This window comes from Polyergus mexicanus, unplaced genomic scaffold (assembly GCF_030449975.1).
Source record: "Polyergus mexicanus isolate NDT 795.1 unplaced genomic scaffold, iyPolMexi1.0 SCAF_11, whole genome shotgun sequence".
NCBI classification, from domain to species: domain Eukaryota; kingdom Metazoa; phylum Arthropoda; class Insecta; order Hymenoptera; family Formicidae; genus Polyergus; species Polyergus mexicanus.
This window is the reverse complement of record NW_027223331.1, coordinates 9359897-9377994: the sequence shown is the minus strand read 5'-3', so window position 1 is coordinate 9377994 and position 18098 is coordinate 9359897. Positions and strand designations below refer to the sequence as shown.

Here is an 18098-nt window from a genome sequence, read left to right as displayed (position 1 = left end):
GTGACGTTAATGCATCTCGTCGGTAACCGCCGGCAGCGTTAGAGGAATTAATTTACAGCCAGTTCAAACGAACCTTCGGCAAACACTCGGAAATAGTGGCGTTACTTCCCGCTCGCTGTGATCACGCGCATCTCTCCATCTCTCTCTTTTTCTCTTCCCCTTTTACGCGCGTGCGGACATGCGTATATACTCTCGTGTTTGCTCACTTATATCTATTTACGAACGTGCGCGCTCGCGCCTCGCTTCGGCTCAATTACGAGCCTTAATAAAGATTGTGAAATCAGTTAGCGTGATCCGCTCGTGATTAAAAGCAAACCTTACCGACGTGATACGTTACCGTTTGGTGACGATCCGCCGCCCATTTCGCTTTTATCGCCCACTTTCTTTTAACATTATCCAGAGACTCTATACGATTCTCCCGGTCACCGCGGTCACCATTAATCTCGTCCGTGAGATTATCGGCAAACGCAATCCGCCTTTTAAAACATGAACGATTAACTTAATGAATTTTGCATAATATCCGTTGACACAAAGTATTCGATATAACGGATATCACTCTAGCCTTTCATTTGTTATACGCAAACATATGAAATTAAACTGAATTAACGAAACAAAATTTGCGAACGTATTTTTCAAACAAGATATTTGATATTCGAGATTTTTTTAACTTAAAAAATTTGATTAATAGTTATTTTTATACAATTTATTAATTTTTAACTATAAATATTTTGATAATTAAATTATAGATTAAAATAATAATAGATAATTACACATTTAAATTAAAATCTAATTAAAACAGTTCAAATCATATTACGAATAAGTTTCGCATGCGCTTGTTCATGTAATAATGACTAATATGTATGTATCGCTATCAATTTGTGATAAATTCGTTAAATTATTTCAATGCTTGAAATGTTAATATATATTAAGCGCGCGTGGAAAATATAGTCACTTGACAGAAATATAAGGATATCTTATGGATTTTAATCTTCTGGAAATGACGGGAATAATTTAGTTGGGGTTCATCTGTCGTAGGCCAGTGTTCTTCTCATTAGTTAAACAGCTTTCATGTATTTACTCATATACCATATATCCCATTCTGTTATTTGGCTGAAATCCATTTCATTAAAATATGTTTCTCGTCAACGTAGAGACAAGTAAAAGCGAGAAATGTAATAACTGCGTACAGTACCATTAAATGTTGTATCGATGAAATATTTAATTACTAAAGCTTGGCATTTGACATTTTCCATTTTGCATCCTGTCGTGACGTAATGTAGAATAAAGTTGATGAAAGTAAATCGATAATGACTGGGCATACCGAGCCCTAATGGATGGGTCCTTCGTAGCGTAAGACGACGCGATATCGTGCTTAGATAAGCGAACGGTAATGAGAACGCTTCTTAAGTGGTCTTATAATCGTCGGATTCTTGCTATCCCGAAAGAGCAGGCCCGAGGAGATGGGCAAGTCTTCCGGGTCGATGCACGCGATAATTACATCGACGAGGATATTCGACAGATTGCGATTTTAATTATTATGACCGATAAGATTCGACAAAGAGAAACGTTCTCGCGCAATTGAATGTAAAAATTAAAATTCTTGGAAAAAGTACCTTCTCTGAATAATGTTTTATCTCTGTTCGAGACTATTGATGGATCTTTTTGTTACGTGATATCGTAGAAAGTTGCGATCGAGTAAATAATCCGTCGAGAGAACACATGTCACGCTTGAGGAGCCACATAACGGGCAAGCAAACAAATCCGCGCTTACATATCGTTGATCCGATTAAATATTTGTCGACAGCTTTGAAGATTGATAGGATCGTGCGAAAATGGCAATCTCTCAATCCGATTCGAAGGTGGCGAGAATTATCCCCTCGAGAGCCACTCTGAGGCGAGTCATTCCCCGTGAAATTTCAGGAGCGCCCCTACCTTTTGAAAGATCCGACGTCGAGCTCCTGCGGCGTAATCTCATCTTTCGACAGATACTTCGTGATTTATTTGGATTAAACGATACCTTACCCCAGTATTTGGCGTTTACCCACGTACCTCATTCCATCGTTATTAAAGGTCGGCGTGAAATTTTCTTCCGGCCGATCTCGCGACCTTTATAACCGTAGTTCGCCTATCGGAAATTCGCGTTCTTCGGAGACGGCAGAAGGAATTCGTGCGAGAAGATGAACAGAAGAAGGAGAGAGAAATGGGAGGAGGGAGAGGGGGGGGGAGAAGGGAGCCGGGAGAAATGTTACAGAAATTAAATTACGTTCCTGAGACAAATTCGTGCCAAGGAGGGGGTAAAAGAACGTGTTTGTCAGACAGAACGACGGCTCTTACCGTGTCCGACTGCCTCTCAAGGCCGTTTAATGTATTTTTCCCTTTTCAATGCATATACACTCGTGATCGCATTCCCGAAAACGCAAAAATTCGTAATTTTACGAGGACATAAAGGAGGCAAATATCTGGATTTCATCCTTGGACTGGACAAAGATCGAAACGTGGTAAAAGACCTAATGAAAATTCATGAAGGCTCACTGCAGTCGCGCGTTATCGTAAAATATTCCGTGTTACAAATTACGTTGTGTCTATTTCATCTAACTGGCGAAATAGAGGCGAACTCGGTCGGAACGTATTTCGGCTATATGTAGGTATACGATATAGTTTGCAAGATTATTCGCAATGACTCAAGTTTGTCCTTATACGGAGTGGAACTTGAGGCGTTTCAAGTACCAAGCTCTCTTGACACCGATTCGATATTTTTTGAAAGGTAAAAAAATATTTTGTTCTGCTATATTGTTCCTCGTAATTTTTAGATTTATATATTTCAGTGAATAAATTTTAAAGAAGCATACTTTTTTTATGATCATTACAAATTAATCAAGTTTTATTTCATTTCGAATATAATAGTTGAGAATTAAAATAAGAAGAGAGAAAAAAAAATATATGAATGAAGTTTTCATATAAAAACAAAAGTGAAAGAAATAATTATAAATACAAGTATACTGCAAAAAAATCATTATCATAACTAATATAGTAAAAATAATTACTTGGAGAATACACGTGTATTTACGTAGAACATATAATATTCTCTTTACCCGCATAATATACATCCTACAGTGTCATCGTCGAATACTAACGTGTATCAATTAAATTCCGCAAATATCGTTGTAACGTTTACACTGCCGTTGGCTTAATTATTTAGCCAATGAGTTCAATAGCACACGCATAATGATGCCTATAAACATTAAAGGATGTACACAACCAAGTGGCGTATATAATTGTAGGCTGTACTAATCCAGCAAGACAATGTTCGAGCACGCAATGGCGAACGACAATTCGGGATATTTGACCGAATTAGGGTCGAAAAAAAGATGTCGTCGCAGAAATACAATAATGATAAGCGTTAGCTTTCAGGTTAAGAGCCCTACCGAGCAGCCGAATATAGCCTGTATAAATAAATTACTTTTGCCTTAATATGTTTGGACGTGCTGATAGGTGAAGTAGTTAAAGAGGGATCAAAGTAGCACACGCGAAGGGTTCCGCGTTATCAGAGTATTCTTCTTTTATTACATTGTTCCAATTTAATTCATTTGCGTGCCATGTTTCCTATTTTAATGTTATTTCCCGTCGACGAATATTTTACCAAATTATAGTGATAACCCAAATAGTTTTTTTTTTTTTTTTTATTCGTTATTCCACTCTTATATCTGTTTCGTTTTTATTAAAACTGCTGCAAAATCTAATAAAAAAAATTTTAACATATATTACTTTAATGCATTTTAAGATAATAATTGATAAATATTTTTTTTATAATAATGATAATAATAACAAAATATTGTTAGTTTGACTTGCAGTATGCTATGCTTTGAAGTGACATTTGGTAATCTTAGCACAGCTTGGTAATCTTAGCAAAGATAGCCGCGTAATGGTTTGACGCCTCTATATCCGTTTTGTTACGATGAACTCGCGGCTCGTCAGTATCACGAGGATTTCTCTGTAGCGCCACGATCCTCTTCCTGGTAGATGCATTAGCACACAATGGACATTACATGTTGCTAGCTCGCTATTCGCAGCGAGCGGCTACTATCGTCTCTTTTCGTATCTTTTCAGTCGGCTAAAACGATGACTCGCCATTCTGTATTCGTGTAAGGGGCGCCAATCATCACCACCCTCTTCGAACCCTCGGCGCCAAAACGCATAACAGACGAGGGGAGAGGCGCCTCGAAGAAAAATATCTTTACCTTCCGATACATGTACCGAAGAATGCCGATCTCAACGGTGCGTGAGAAGGCGAAGCACGCGTGCGTACAAGCAAAGTCGTAAATCAAATCGTCTGTAGAAGTAATACAGAAGGATAGCATTAGAATATATTCTTCGACGCGCGCAAAACAATGATTATAAAATCGCCAGAGAGATTATTTAGCATCTCACACACACAAAATTATCAAGAAATTATGAGTATATCGATTCAAAAATTCTATGACTATATGAGTGCGTTCTTTTTTTTTCTCTCATCAATTTATATCCTGTCGGTAAAACTTAATCTATTAATAAATAAAAATTAAATTTCTAGACATTGATATAGTCTCTCTCTCTACATTTCATAATAATAATGCCAATGTACTCTTTCTATACAGCAATTCGAGATTTTTAAATGTCAGTCACGATTGTATCTACTAAAATGACACAGATATGTATACCTATCCATTATGAGATGATTAAACATACACACTCAAGTATTCACTTGTACTGTGTACAAGTCCCACGGGTCTTCCATCCATACACAAGCGCGCGCTTATGCACACATTGTGTGCGTATACATTACAATTCGTTTGATCTCTCAACAACGATTGTAACTAAGCACTGGCGCGAAAGAATTTGCAGATAAGTATTCGCCAATGGCTAGCTATCCTATCGCCATAAATTTCAGTCCCAAATTTATAAGCAAATTAAAGCTGATCATATGATGTTGACTGCATGATAAATATGAATGCACACAGTCTGTGGATTCATAAATGAAATAAAATTAATTTAAAAGTGATCCTTCCGAATTTAATTAACATTAGTATTTATCTTAATGCGTACTAAATACACATTTATCTGAATAAATTTATTCAATATTACATATATTTTATGTAAGAAAAAATTTGCTTGAAATACATTTGTTATTGAAAATTTTCAAGATTAGTATTACAGTAAAAAAACTGATATATCTTACATCGATTTTACAATAATTTAAAAATTAATGCGTTCTCGCATACACGGGAGAACGTGATTCTCGCGAAAACATCGCAAAGTCACAGTCAAACGGATTGTCACACGCTTCGATATCGAGATGATGCTTTTCCGACGTTTTGAAAAATGTGTACGAAAAAATATGAAAGTATAGAGTTTATTATTCGCGCCTATCGATGCATTCGAGCGTCGATGCATGTTTCGATGAAAATAAGCCTATTTCTCGATCGCATTTCATGCCTGACAGATTTCTCTTCGATAAATGAAAAGAGAAAGAGAGAGAGAGAGAGAGAGAGAGAGAGAAAGAGAGTGCCGAGATCGATCGATCGATCGATTTTACCGATAAACGGAGAGACGGTCAATTCAAGGAGAGGGTTTGATGAGTAATCGTCCGAATAGCCTATGGCGGTTCGGACGCAATTCGACTATATGCCGGTTTTCCTCTTTCGGTCGTCTATTTCCTCGATATTCCATAGCCGCGAGATAACGAATACGTAATGCCAAGCCCGAAAATCTTTGTTTACTATATTAGGAGAGAGATATATTCGCATAAAAATAAGTATATTGGTCTTACAAAATCTTATCTAACGATTTCTTCCACAATACTTCTTTTAACAAAGATAATCATAATCTATAAATATTATTATTTTATTTTATATAATATTATTATTTTACTATACTATTAATACTTTTGCGATTCTCACGAGATTTTTAATAATGTTCCAGATATTGATCTTTCGAATTACATATATATTTAATTCGTTTGAATATTGCAAATAAGTTTGATAATCGCCACTTTTGCGATTGCACTTGAGTGGACATTTGTGGAGCGAATCTGATGATAGAAAATCGAGACGCCTCAAATTGGAGCGTCAAAGAGGACACATTAGCTCGAGTGGAAACGAAACAATGACCGAAAGCGGAAAATATATCGAGGAGGAAATCGAAAGAGGGGAATATCCCGGTTAGGTGACGTTTCACTCTGTAATTCATTTCGGTGAAGGTGTCTATTATATCTCGTCGGTAAACCACGCGCGACGTTGAAAATCGAGAACGTGTTCGGGAAATGTATCCGTACACTGTTGCACATTGTACAACAGACTCGACCAGCGAGATGTAATACTGCGTGGCGCGAAAAATTGTGAAACGCGTAAAAATTAAAGCAAAAATTACAAAGATTAAATATTTAATGTCTCAGTCTTTATTTGCATGTAAAAAACATTAGTATCTATTTTTGCATTTTCAGCGAAAATATAATCGAGAATGTGAGATGACAAAGTTTTTACTATTTTCTATTGGTATAATAGCTGACAAACGATATAAAGGCTATGTAACAAAGTAAAACATCCTTGTTCTCGATAAGCTTGAAAGGGCAATGTTTCAGAGCGTGGAATAAAAACTAAGGTAGTTAAAATTCCAAATATTATTTTTCGATTCTAAGTACGAGATCTAAATTATAGATATGTATATCGGACAATTAGACAATAATATATTTGTTAACTAAAAAATAAACTCGAAGAAATTTAAAAAAACCATTGCTCCGATATACGTATATACGAGAGGGATAGAGCTATTTTTAATTTGAAACTGGGTTACTCAAACAGTTTTCCAACCGAGAACATACTCCTGTATTATATGCATCCTTCGTAGGTTCGAGTGAAATTTTTCCAGAAATATTTACGGAGATGTACATTATTCGAAATAGCTCTTAAAAATTAAAAGATCTAACAATAAATAATGGTATAATTTCACGATGAACTTTTCGATTTGAATACCGTTTTAATTATCATGTCCTACATTCTTGATAACCTATCTTGAAAATGAAACAATTTCGATACGATTTAAATGTTTCGATTAATATATAAGCAAAGAATATCAATTTATTAAAATTAAAATTTCTTTTATATATTTTATAATAATAATGAAATAATTATAACAAGAATCTAATAATTATAAAGTTATTACATTTCGTGTGTTATATAGCATATATTAAAATATAATTTAATTTAATATAAAAAAAGCTGGCAACGTATCTTTAAAAAAGTATAGCATATATTTATGTTTTATAACAGAAATGGCTTAGAAATTCAATTCAATAACGAATAATGATATTCTATTATTATCGTGGATATAATTGTATTGTTTTCAAAAATAAATCTCTTCAGAATTGTCTTCTGTACATCTTTTATTTCAAAGAAATGTGTTCTCGCTGCGAAAAGGAACAATCGTTTTCTGATATCAGTGTAAACATCAGGAAATCTTGTATTGCCACGCGTATCTGTGAAAGCATGGAAAGCCTCTTTCGATCCGTGGTCGGGGAAAGAATCTCTCCGTTAAAAATAAACGCAAGAGGCAAGAGGAAGCTCTCCACCAAAGTTCCACGTCCGTTGTAGAGCGCCATAAAACGTCGGATCTTAATGAATAAAGTAACAAAAGTATAAGCAGAAATCGTGGCGCCGAACCGCCGCTGAAAATCGAGGTCGATCTTAACGGAACAATAATTCATCATTTTTCCGGCATTAGACGTTATTACGAAGTAGAATATATTAGTGAAAAATATCTCTATTGCATGGTATGTGTGAAAGCGAAGCGAATGATATAAAGAATATTAAGAATTACATTTCCGACACAAAAAAAAAAAAAAAAAAAGAATAATTTTAGACGAAAATATTTTTATCATAACTTTGTATAATGTATTGTTTTGATATTTATTACTTAAACGTCGAAAATGTTTGATTAATAGCATCTCATTACCTTCGTGATTACAAATAAAGTATAGATTCTTTATAAAAGAGAGAAAATTGTGATTTGTACATTATATAGGTGAAAATCCGTGCACATGACCACGTTTACTTTATAATAAAAAGTATTCCCGATGAGATTTTTTCGGACAAATTATACCAGTTACTTTCGCGCTCTATCGATGGAATTCGCAGAATCCGTCGACATAACTCTCATTGAAGTGGGCGCCATCGATCAAACTTGATCAAGTAGCTGCCAATCGAATCGAACCTTCTCGAGTGCGTAACTCCACTGGTGGCTAAACGACATTTATCTTCTTTTACGACGGAAAACATTTTTGACATTATCGTCCATCGTCGCATACATGCCGTTATTCTCTAAAGATAGGTTGACAATAAATTTTGAGAAATCGACAGATACCATCACAAACTTTACAATTATTTAGAAACTTGATGAAATATTGTGTGAAATTAACAAAATGCAATGCTCATCTAAATATGTATGTAATTGTTAATTTTAAACATTAAATTTTGTTAAATTTATGAATGAGATGAATAACAGTGAACGACAGTTTTTTGGGACTTTTGTACACGAAGAGGCTATTTAAATGAGCATCATTCGTGCGTGCGCTCAAGGAAAGAACAAAAGAAGTTTGATTTTAAATAAATTTTTTAATTTAAATCGACAGTATTAATCACTTTTCTGAATTATCTGTCCAGCTAAAAGTATTTATGTATGTTCTAAAATTGTGTCATGGCAATATCAAACAAGAAGAAAGAAATGGAAAGAATTCTACGGAAGTAGTTTGAGAAGCACTGTTTCACAAACTTGGCGATCGCTGCAGCGAAAGAATCTCTAGGTCTGGATCAACGCACCGCGCATAACGAGAGCACGCAAAGTGAGAGTCCGTGGGGGTCCACGACTGTCGGGTCGGCCAGGAATAGAAACCCGCGCTTATATAGTCGGCGACTTAGTCGTGGATTCTGAGTCAGGCACGAGGATTCCGTCTTGGAACTCGCGCTCGCGCCAACCCGTCGGTCGCTCTCCTTGGCGAGTTTCTTTCCTCCTATGCATTCGACGCTTTCGTTCACCCCGCTCGCGTAGCTTAAGCTGCGTTTGAAAGATTTCATAGAATTTAATGGCAAAAATCCGGTTTCAAAGCGTTTGAAAGATTTCATAGAATTTAATGGCAAAAATTCGGTAATATCAAAATAGTAAAATTTAATTTATGATGGAATTGTGTTGTGTATTAAAAAATTATCGTGTATGATAAAGAATACTAAAACCATTGTTGTTTCAGTATAATTTTGTTATAACATAAACGAAACGGAGGTATACGTGTATAAATATGAAAATAATTAAAAACAGGCAAATAATATATAATTTACATTTTCTTTAAGAGGATTTAAAAAGTCCATTGTGAAATAGTCATATGGTGAATAAGAAAAGATTTCAAAGATATAAAAAGTATTATCTCGCCGGCTCGTAAACGTGAGATTGGTAACTATTTGTATAATCACCAACATTCAACAGCTGCATTTTGCCTTTATTTCGATGTGACCCAGTACAGTAAATGCAAAATAGCCAATAATATTAATAATCCAACTTTATTGTTATTATCATACTCGACGACGTCATTGCGACACGATTTCTCTCGAATAAACATCATCATTACGATCCGCTGCATTTACAACCTGCGATCAAAATTAACAGTTACCATAAGCGCGATTATTACGCCATAAATAGTACGAATAAAATAATTTGTCCTATTTGTTACAATTTAACTGAACAGAGAGAAGCAGCATAATTTCAATAAATTCACAATTTCAATCCCGATTCCGGGATTGTGAACGAATGAAAATGATCTCCGTGTTTATTAGCAGTCTCGCAAAATTACGAATTGCTACATACGAGACAGAGAGAGAGAGAGAGAGAGAGAGAGAGAGAGAGAGAGAGAGAGAGAGAGAGAGAGAGAAAGATAGGGCTTCCGATAATATATTATTAATGTTAATGACAGACATTATTGCATTAAAAATTTAATTTTTAAACCATAACAAATATTGAATCAGTTTAATTAAATCTGGTTTAAAATATAGAATTGATGGTAAAGTAATGACAAAATTCGATATATAACTTTACCGAGTTTATTTTTTCAATGTTGTAAATCACAGAAAATAATCCCTTTTTTATAATGATAATGAAAACGTAATAATAAACGTAATAATAAGTTACATTTTTTTACACTGGCATTAAGCATTCAATTCCTCGAGATTATAACAAATTCGAGATAGTTGATTTCAAAGTCATAAGTATCCCGGATTGTGAGGAGCCATTCATATTACAATACGTAGACGAAAGATTCGTTCCCCATCGCCAGAACGAAGGGAAGGGGACAGGATAGCGGAAGCGACCTTGCAAAGAGCGAAGAGGAGCAGCGGCGATTTCCGTAAGCATCTTCACAAACGGGAGCATTTAAACTTTTCCAATTCCCCGGCATTTCATTTCCCAGATGGTCGAAGCTTCGTCCGCGACGACGCATTTGCCTCGCGCGCTCGTTTCTTTTGCCGGTTTCTCTCGCCTAGAGAAATGGCCGCCGCGTCTGGAAACGTTCGAGAAAAGTTCTCCACATCGTCGCGCGATCTTCCATTCTCCAATGTTTTATTTCTTTCTTCTCTGTTTCTTTCGCCGTCTCGTTCGTCGGCGCGAACTGTCACAATGTGAATTGGGCTTAAAACTTTCACCGTACATCCGTTCGCTCGCCGTTCGTCTTTCTCCCCGTCTTTTCTTTCGAGTGGGGTTGTCAACCGTGTCGGGAGAATTTGGCATTGGCCCTCGTCGTCTAGTCTGCCCCCCCCCCACCCCCCACCCCCCCCCTCTTCGCGTTCTGTCTCGTTATTATGAGCGGAAAGACAATTTTCGCAATGACGCGTAGTCTTTCTCGAACTTGTTCTTTGGTGCGCGAATCGTTATGACATCGGACCATTTTATGTACTTTGTTCCCAACAATCTGAAATTTATTCGTTTCTCGCGAGAAACGGATATTTCAGGAGCGGACAGAAAACGAAGCAGATATCTCTGATACATAATCCGCATATGTTTTCAATAAATTCGTGCGATATCATTACCCTTTCTCGATGAGCACGCAATTTTTATGTTAAATGCATTTGATATATCTGCAGGAACATTATAATATGTATCATAAAAATGGATTTATTTATAAATCGATATATTTAAACATTCTAATAATTATTAATACCGTTTAAGTCAATTTTATATCTTATTGTTAGCATTATAAATCTATCTCAATTTTTTACCGTTCCCGTTATATTCAGAATAGAGATACGGCCATTTATTTATAACACGATCATACATTAGCATCTCCGTGTAATCCTGAGTCTTAGTAGCACATGCCTCTATGTAGCTGTAATAAATAAAACTTCTCCCTCCCTTTCCTCCCTTTTCCTAGCATATCTCTAGAGAGAGACGGATTTTTTAAATACATTTATCCCACACAAAATCTACTAAAAAGAGAAATATTCAACGGTATAAATTTTCTTAAATCTTTTTCGACACGTTCTAATAATATATATTTATAATATAAATGCGCATAAATAATTCATTCAATTTTAATCATCGTTCTATCTGATCGCTACAACCGACATAAACGCGTAATTGCTCTTTAGTTGAGCATAATCCCGCGACAATGACGATAAATAACTTCTCGCGTGCTCTTCCTCTCTCACTTACCGTCGTCTCTCGAAGGTTGTCAACCGTCTCGGAGTACTTGGCATTGGCCCTGGTCGTCTGGTTTAGTCGGTACGTTCCCCGTCTGGGCCGCATCTGCGGGTTCTTTCCTCGCGCGTTTTCGTCGATTTGCATAGTTAAAATTGAGTGAAATAGAGAGAGAGAGAGAGAGAGAGAGAGAGAGAGAGAGAGAAGAAAAGAGAGAGGCTACTTTCGTGTCTCGGCTATTTCCTGTCACATTTTCCACGGGAATAGAACACGCGCGCGATCGTCGACCGCATTTCTCGCGGGGCCGCCTCCTTCAACCGCATAGAAACCATCTCGAAACAGCCTGCCGGCCGCGATGACGACGATCCGGCCGACAGAAAAAAAGAGAGGGAGAAACGTGACCACTACTTCCCGCTTCCGTTCGTCGCGAATTCCATTCTTCTTATTGCAACTTCGTGACACGTCCTGTTTCCGATTCATATACTGAACGGTTTTACATATAATATCTCAAATCCATTGATGTCGATAATGATAAGTTCTTTGACAAATTTTTTTGACAAATTTATATATATATATATATATATGTGTGTGTGTGTGTGTGTATAATGAAAAAACAATATTTTCCTAAAAATATTTGAAATCTTTGAGCGGAACAAAAACAATATTGTAAAAGACAATTTAGTTTTTATTCAAATTTGATTGCAGGCAATCAATGAAACATCATTAGATATCTGCGGAAAAACGCGGGATGTAACTCGTGTTACACGAGTTTAACTTGAAAATTTCGGATTTTACTATCGGATTTTACATTCGCTGTCACGCTGATGCAATTTCGAATTTTATAATATCGTAGTAACTTCGGTATCGTGCTGTAACGATTACAGCATTATTGCTACTTATCGAAGGGACTGGGAAAAGGCGCGGTTGCCATCGCTCGCCGACAGTTTTGCCGAAGTTTAAGCAGATTTTCATTCTCCAAGTTCCGAGTTCCACGATCGACCCGCAAATAGTTTTCATCCACCACGAGTTGCACTCCACCGACGATCTCCGGGGATCATCGGGAACCGGCTTTCAGACTCGATTGGTTTTTACGAGAAAAACGGGGCAAGAGACGCCGACGATAAAAAGACGAATAAGAATGTCCGGAGGTGGAAAAAGGTAAAGGGGAGGAAAAGGGAAAGACGTTCGAAGTACAAATTGACTCTCCGCACATCGATTTCCTCTCTTGGGAAGGAATCATAGTGTTCTTTGCCGACCGGCGAGAAGTTTAAAGCGGCTTCCGAAAAAACGTTGTCACCAATTGTCCGCTGGATATGAAGAATCTAATAAAATTTAATCTTTTCCGCTTAATAAAACGGGATGATTTTATTTTATGTGATGTAGTTTTAATAATAATTTTAATCAATAGTGTTTTATTATTTCTATAAATATTTATATGTCATATATACATATGTATATAGTATATACAGGGTTCAATTTTAACCATTTAATTTGATATATATTTGATATGGTCTATCTATTTTAGTTTAAAAGATAAAAGGGGGTGGCCACTTTTAGTGCAATATCCTGTGTGTGTGTGTATATATATATATATATATATATATATATATATATATATATAAATTATCATACAAACGAATAGAAAGTGTTTAAATTATAATAATATATAGATCAGAAAACCATTAGTTAACAGATTAATAAATAACAACATGTCGATGAAACTTTATCTATCACAGTATACACACATACATCAAATTAAATTTATCTTTCAAATAGGTGAAAGTAAAGAGAGGATATTTTAATAATTTAGCATTTATAAATTAATTTACATTAACGATATTTAAGAGCGTGTAATAAGCATCATACTATGCACGCTATTCATTCGTTTAGTGCCCTTAAACTGAAAAAAGGCCCCTGCACCGCCTTTTAATCTGCACCGTCATAAAAACGATCTACGTGATCGAGAGTGTTATACGCGGCTGTCAGCAATTTTCAGCTCGATCGGCGCGAAGAGAAGAAACCCGGTCGCTTCGTTATGGTCGGAACGACGGATCAACGTCGGTAATGCTCGACCCCTCGTCCAGCAACATCCCCAACGACGGGGGATCGATTAACGATTTCTAAGGGGGTGTCCCTAATAACCCCGCGAAATTACGCTCGCCGCTTATTGAATCCGTTACGGCGGGCGCCGCGCGCCCGATAAGAAGCAACGCCGAGTGATTAATGACGTAAGGCGCCTCTTTCTTTTTCTCTTTCTCTCCCTCTTTCTGTCCTAACGATAAAGAGCAAGATATAAAGATAGATAGAGAGAGAGAGAGAGAGAGAGAGAGAGAGAGAATAGCGTTACGTTTTCACTCCCGGAAAGATTAACGGACTTTCGATGATCGCTCATTTTTTTGATTTTCGCAAGTTTTCTTCTCCTCGGCAACTCGGCGCGCCGTCACTGCCAGATTACCTCCGCGGATGGAGTTCCACGGCTGTTTCCGGATGTTGCCGCCGAACGCCTTGGATTTATTTCCAATATACAAAGTCGCTCTTTACCGATATTGTTGAACGGGAGATCGAATCGCCAAATAAACACGATTCTGTTTCGCTTTTCTTACCCCAGCCGTGGTATTCGCGTTAACATCGGTAATGTAAAAATATTCTACAAGGCTTCAATACATTTTGGTTATTTGAATTAGAATCATCAAAATAATGTTATCTCTTCTATACTTTCTTTTATCATTACTTATCTAAAATCATTAAAAGACTTTTATTTATATTATTCTCGGAAAATGAAAGATAATTTTTGTCTATCATTTTCTTTCTTTATTTTAATACAAAAGTTTTAGTTATGAAAGAGTCTAATTTTTTTACATACATGTAAAATTTCATATATATATTTAAACTGATAAATTATTAATATAGACGTTTTTGCTGGCAGCTCAATTGAACACTTGCAAACGACGTTTCTAATCAGACATGACGGCTATCGGTTATCGGAAAAATGTGAATTTAATTCGCCGTTATTGCGGAAAAGAATTGATTAAGTTTAACGAGCAAAGTCGCGGCATCTGTCGCAACATCGTTCTGATTTCGATTTCGTTGGTGTAAGTACTGATATTCCGTCCTATATCATACTGGTAATAAGCGGACTTTTATGAAACTCCCTAATAAATGACTATGTAATAAATCACGGAGACTTTTTCCGAGACATTATTCCGTCAGGACAAGTCCATATCTCCACATCTCCGCTGAAATTTCTGCTCTTTTCCATTAGTTATCGTCAATCATTAAATCACACACACAATCTCGTATTTCTAAAAATATAAATACAGATTTATCCGGTGATCTATCTATATAAATCGCAATTTTTTTGCGATAATACTTTTGTACCTTTGCGAATAATCCTCGCATACACTCGTCGCAAATTATAAATTGCAAATAGTAAAATACCACAAGTAAAACATAAAGCAATTATGAAGAAATAATATAATCATAAAAATCATTCCCAATTATTTTGTCGATTGTCGAGAAAATTTAAAGATCTTATAAAAAATTTATTTAAAAGTTTTTCAAAAATAGTTGCATAATTTGTAAAAACAATTTAGGAAAAAAATTCAGATAAATAAAAACTCGATTTTAAAAAAAGAATTTATCCGAGCATGAGTTAATATGTAATCATCCCGAGACGATTAATATCCTCTTGTCTTAATCATCTTGCGTCATTGGTACATTCCGCGCCGCGTCCGAAACCATTCGTCTTTGTTATTAGAAGCGAATATGACAACTAGAACGGTTATTACACCGCGACGACAACGTCGTCGCCGCGATCATAGATAGAGGGCCAATGAATACAAAGAGCCCTCGAGATCCCAGGGATAATGTGGCGTTCGAGCGGTCCCTAGAGCTGAGTGAATCGAAATTGGGATCACCGGGCTTTCAATGGTTCATATACTCATGGCCATAGCGTATGCAATCCTCCTTCGTGTGATTTGACATCGCTCAAAAGATTGCAATTTCGCCAGCAGCCTCTCGAAACTAAGGCCTATTGATCCAACCGGATAACTATAGAATCGCCAAACGGATCGCCGCTATGTATTTCGGCTGTTTGGATCTATCGCCGTTATTGTGCCCTGCGTTTGTACCCCATTCGAGATCCGATAGCAATATTTTAAGCGTAACCTGTGAATGCGCACATCATTCCCTCAATATAAACTCTACTGCAAATTGTTCTCTCAAACGGTCCCTTCGGTGACTTTCTTTATTCTCTAATTTGAATTCTTTAGTTGTGCCTTATTTCTTTATGTTGCTTGAATAATGATCGCGTCGTTACAACGCATCCTTGAGCGCTCATGAAAGAATTATTCTTTAGCAGCTGATTTTCTACTTGATTTCGAGTAAAACTGATTGTATGCTAAATTTTTGAATTTGCTTTCGCCTGTATCTGCAATATTTTCTTCGAATAAAATATTTACACGCCTAGTAAAAACAATAAGAATAAAAATGTGCAGTAAAAACAAAGCTAATGCCTTAAGAAATTTATAGGCCGATTGAAATATTTCTTTGGGAACGATATTGATTCAAATGTACGTTAAAGATATTGCCATTGTAATTTTTCGCGACATTAATTTTCCTGCATCTCGGTTGTTATGACGGAAAATATTACACGTCGTGCTAGATGGATGCGTTATTATACGATTGAAACTTTTTCATTTCTGTGAGGGAAATAGGCGCATTAGCCGGTTTGTGATTTGTATAATCGCGAAAAGAATATCCTGCCTTCGATATGTTTTTCTGCACTAATATTGTTGAAAAAAATATTGTTAACGCACACATCTCTTATCAGACATAAATTCAACATCACGATACTGTATAGTAAAGATTAAAATTATAAAACGTTTTCCGTGGATTTTTATACATTTAAAATAAAACTATACGAATAATGGAAATTAACAAACCGATAAAAGTTTTTATTTTTACTATTCAAACCAAACTATATTGAACTAATTTCAATATTGCTCTCTCTCTCTCTCTCTCTCTCTCTCTCTCTCTCTCTCTCTAGAAAAGTTTCGGATATACAATATTTGCAATGTTGCAAATGCACAGATTGATGGAATTTTTGAGCAAATAAATTGATCCCGGAAATATTACGCTTCTTTCATACATGTGTCACTGCTACACGTGTACGTTATTCATTCGTATATCACTCTATCAAGGATAATGAAACATTGCGTCTCTGTAATTATCGGAATGTTGCCGCTACGATAATCTCTTGAGAATGAACTTTCAAGAATAAACAAGCGACAATGTTCGTCGGGAAGTCTGTTTTACTTCCAACGTGCGCTGTTTTTCCAAGTTCAATTAGTGATTGTTTTGAGTGAAAACTGTGCCAATAGCTGTCATTTTCTTGAGAGAGAGAGAGAGAGAGAGAGAGAGAGAGAGAATTTCATCTCGCACTAACGATACTTTGATTTCATCAAGCACGAACTATATGTGTCTGTATTTTAATTAAGGAAAGAATGTGTATTTTTTTCTGCACGCACGCGCATCGTAATGAAATGAAACTAAAATTTTATTTTTTGCAAACATTTCTTTATGTCACATAAAAATCGGGTTTATTATAAATTTAAAAAATAGATAAGAATTACAATTTTTATTCACCATTATAAAAACTATTACTGAGAAAGAATTAAAGAGACAACATACGTTAAATTGTGAATACGTATCTTTGAATATATCCTACTTTACTCTCGAATCCTTTCATAGCTAAGTCTTGCTTGCTCTCGCGATAAGATAAATATGACGTGTTGTGCCACTTTCACGGCATCTCGTTCGGACGTATTACTTTTCGTCGGCATGGCAGAAAAGAAGCAAAGTCGTCCTGTTAAATGATTTATGATTCGTCAGCTATATCGCGTATGCGCGTCTCCGCGTCTTTTCCCCTTATCGGCACGACTATAGTGCACTTTGTGAAATTACTCGCGAGTCGATTTGGCCCAAAGTTTCAACAGTTTTTATCCATGAGTGGAGTGCGTTACGACGAGCCGATATCTTTTTCCAAGTCCCCATTCAGAGATAGTTCCTATCTCAATCTAGTTGATGCAATTCCAAGCAACCTAGCGAGCCGCGCCTAATCCTGGCTGCCCGACAATTTATGTCCCTTCATCGAGGTCGAACCTTTCCGTTCATTTCGCCATTGTGCTGTTTTTCCAACATATCCGATTATTTGATTCTAGGTTAATAGCATTCTTCCTTCTTTCTCTCACTCTCTCTTTCTCTTATAGAGGCTACTTTTTCATTATTAAAGAAGTAAATTACCTTTTAGCAGAGTTATCGATTTTATTTGAGCCATATTTCTGCTATATATAATAACAAATCATATCTCTTTATGAATAATGAAAATATGT

The 18098-nt window shown here is 36.1% G+C and overlaps 1 protein-coding gene and 1 long non-coding RNA gene across 2 annotated transcripts in view; one reads left to right on the top strand and one right to left on the bottom strand.

Moving 5' to 3' along the window:
* LOC138937782 (uncharacterized) overlaps positions 1 to 5028 on the top strand; it is a 37025-nt gene extending 31997 nt beyond the window's left edge. Inside the window, exon 3 of the long non-coding RNA XR_011447572.1 lies at positions 4108 to 5028. This is a non-coding gene — a long non-coding RNA (uncharacterized lncRNA). The remainder of the gene's footprint in view (positions 1 to 4107) is intronic.
* Stet (stem cell tumor) overlaps positions 1 to 18098 on the bottom strand; it is a 357711-nt gene that overhangs the window by 183635 nt on the left and 155978 nt on the right. The window lies entirely within an intron of this gene.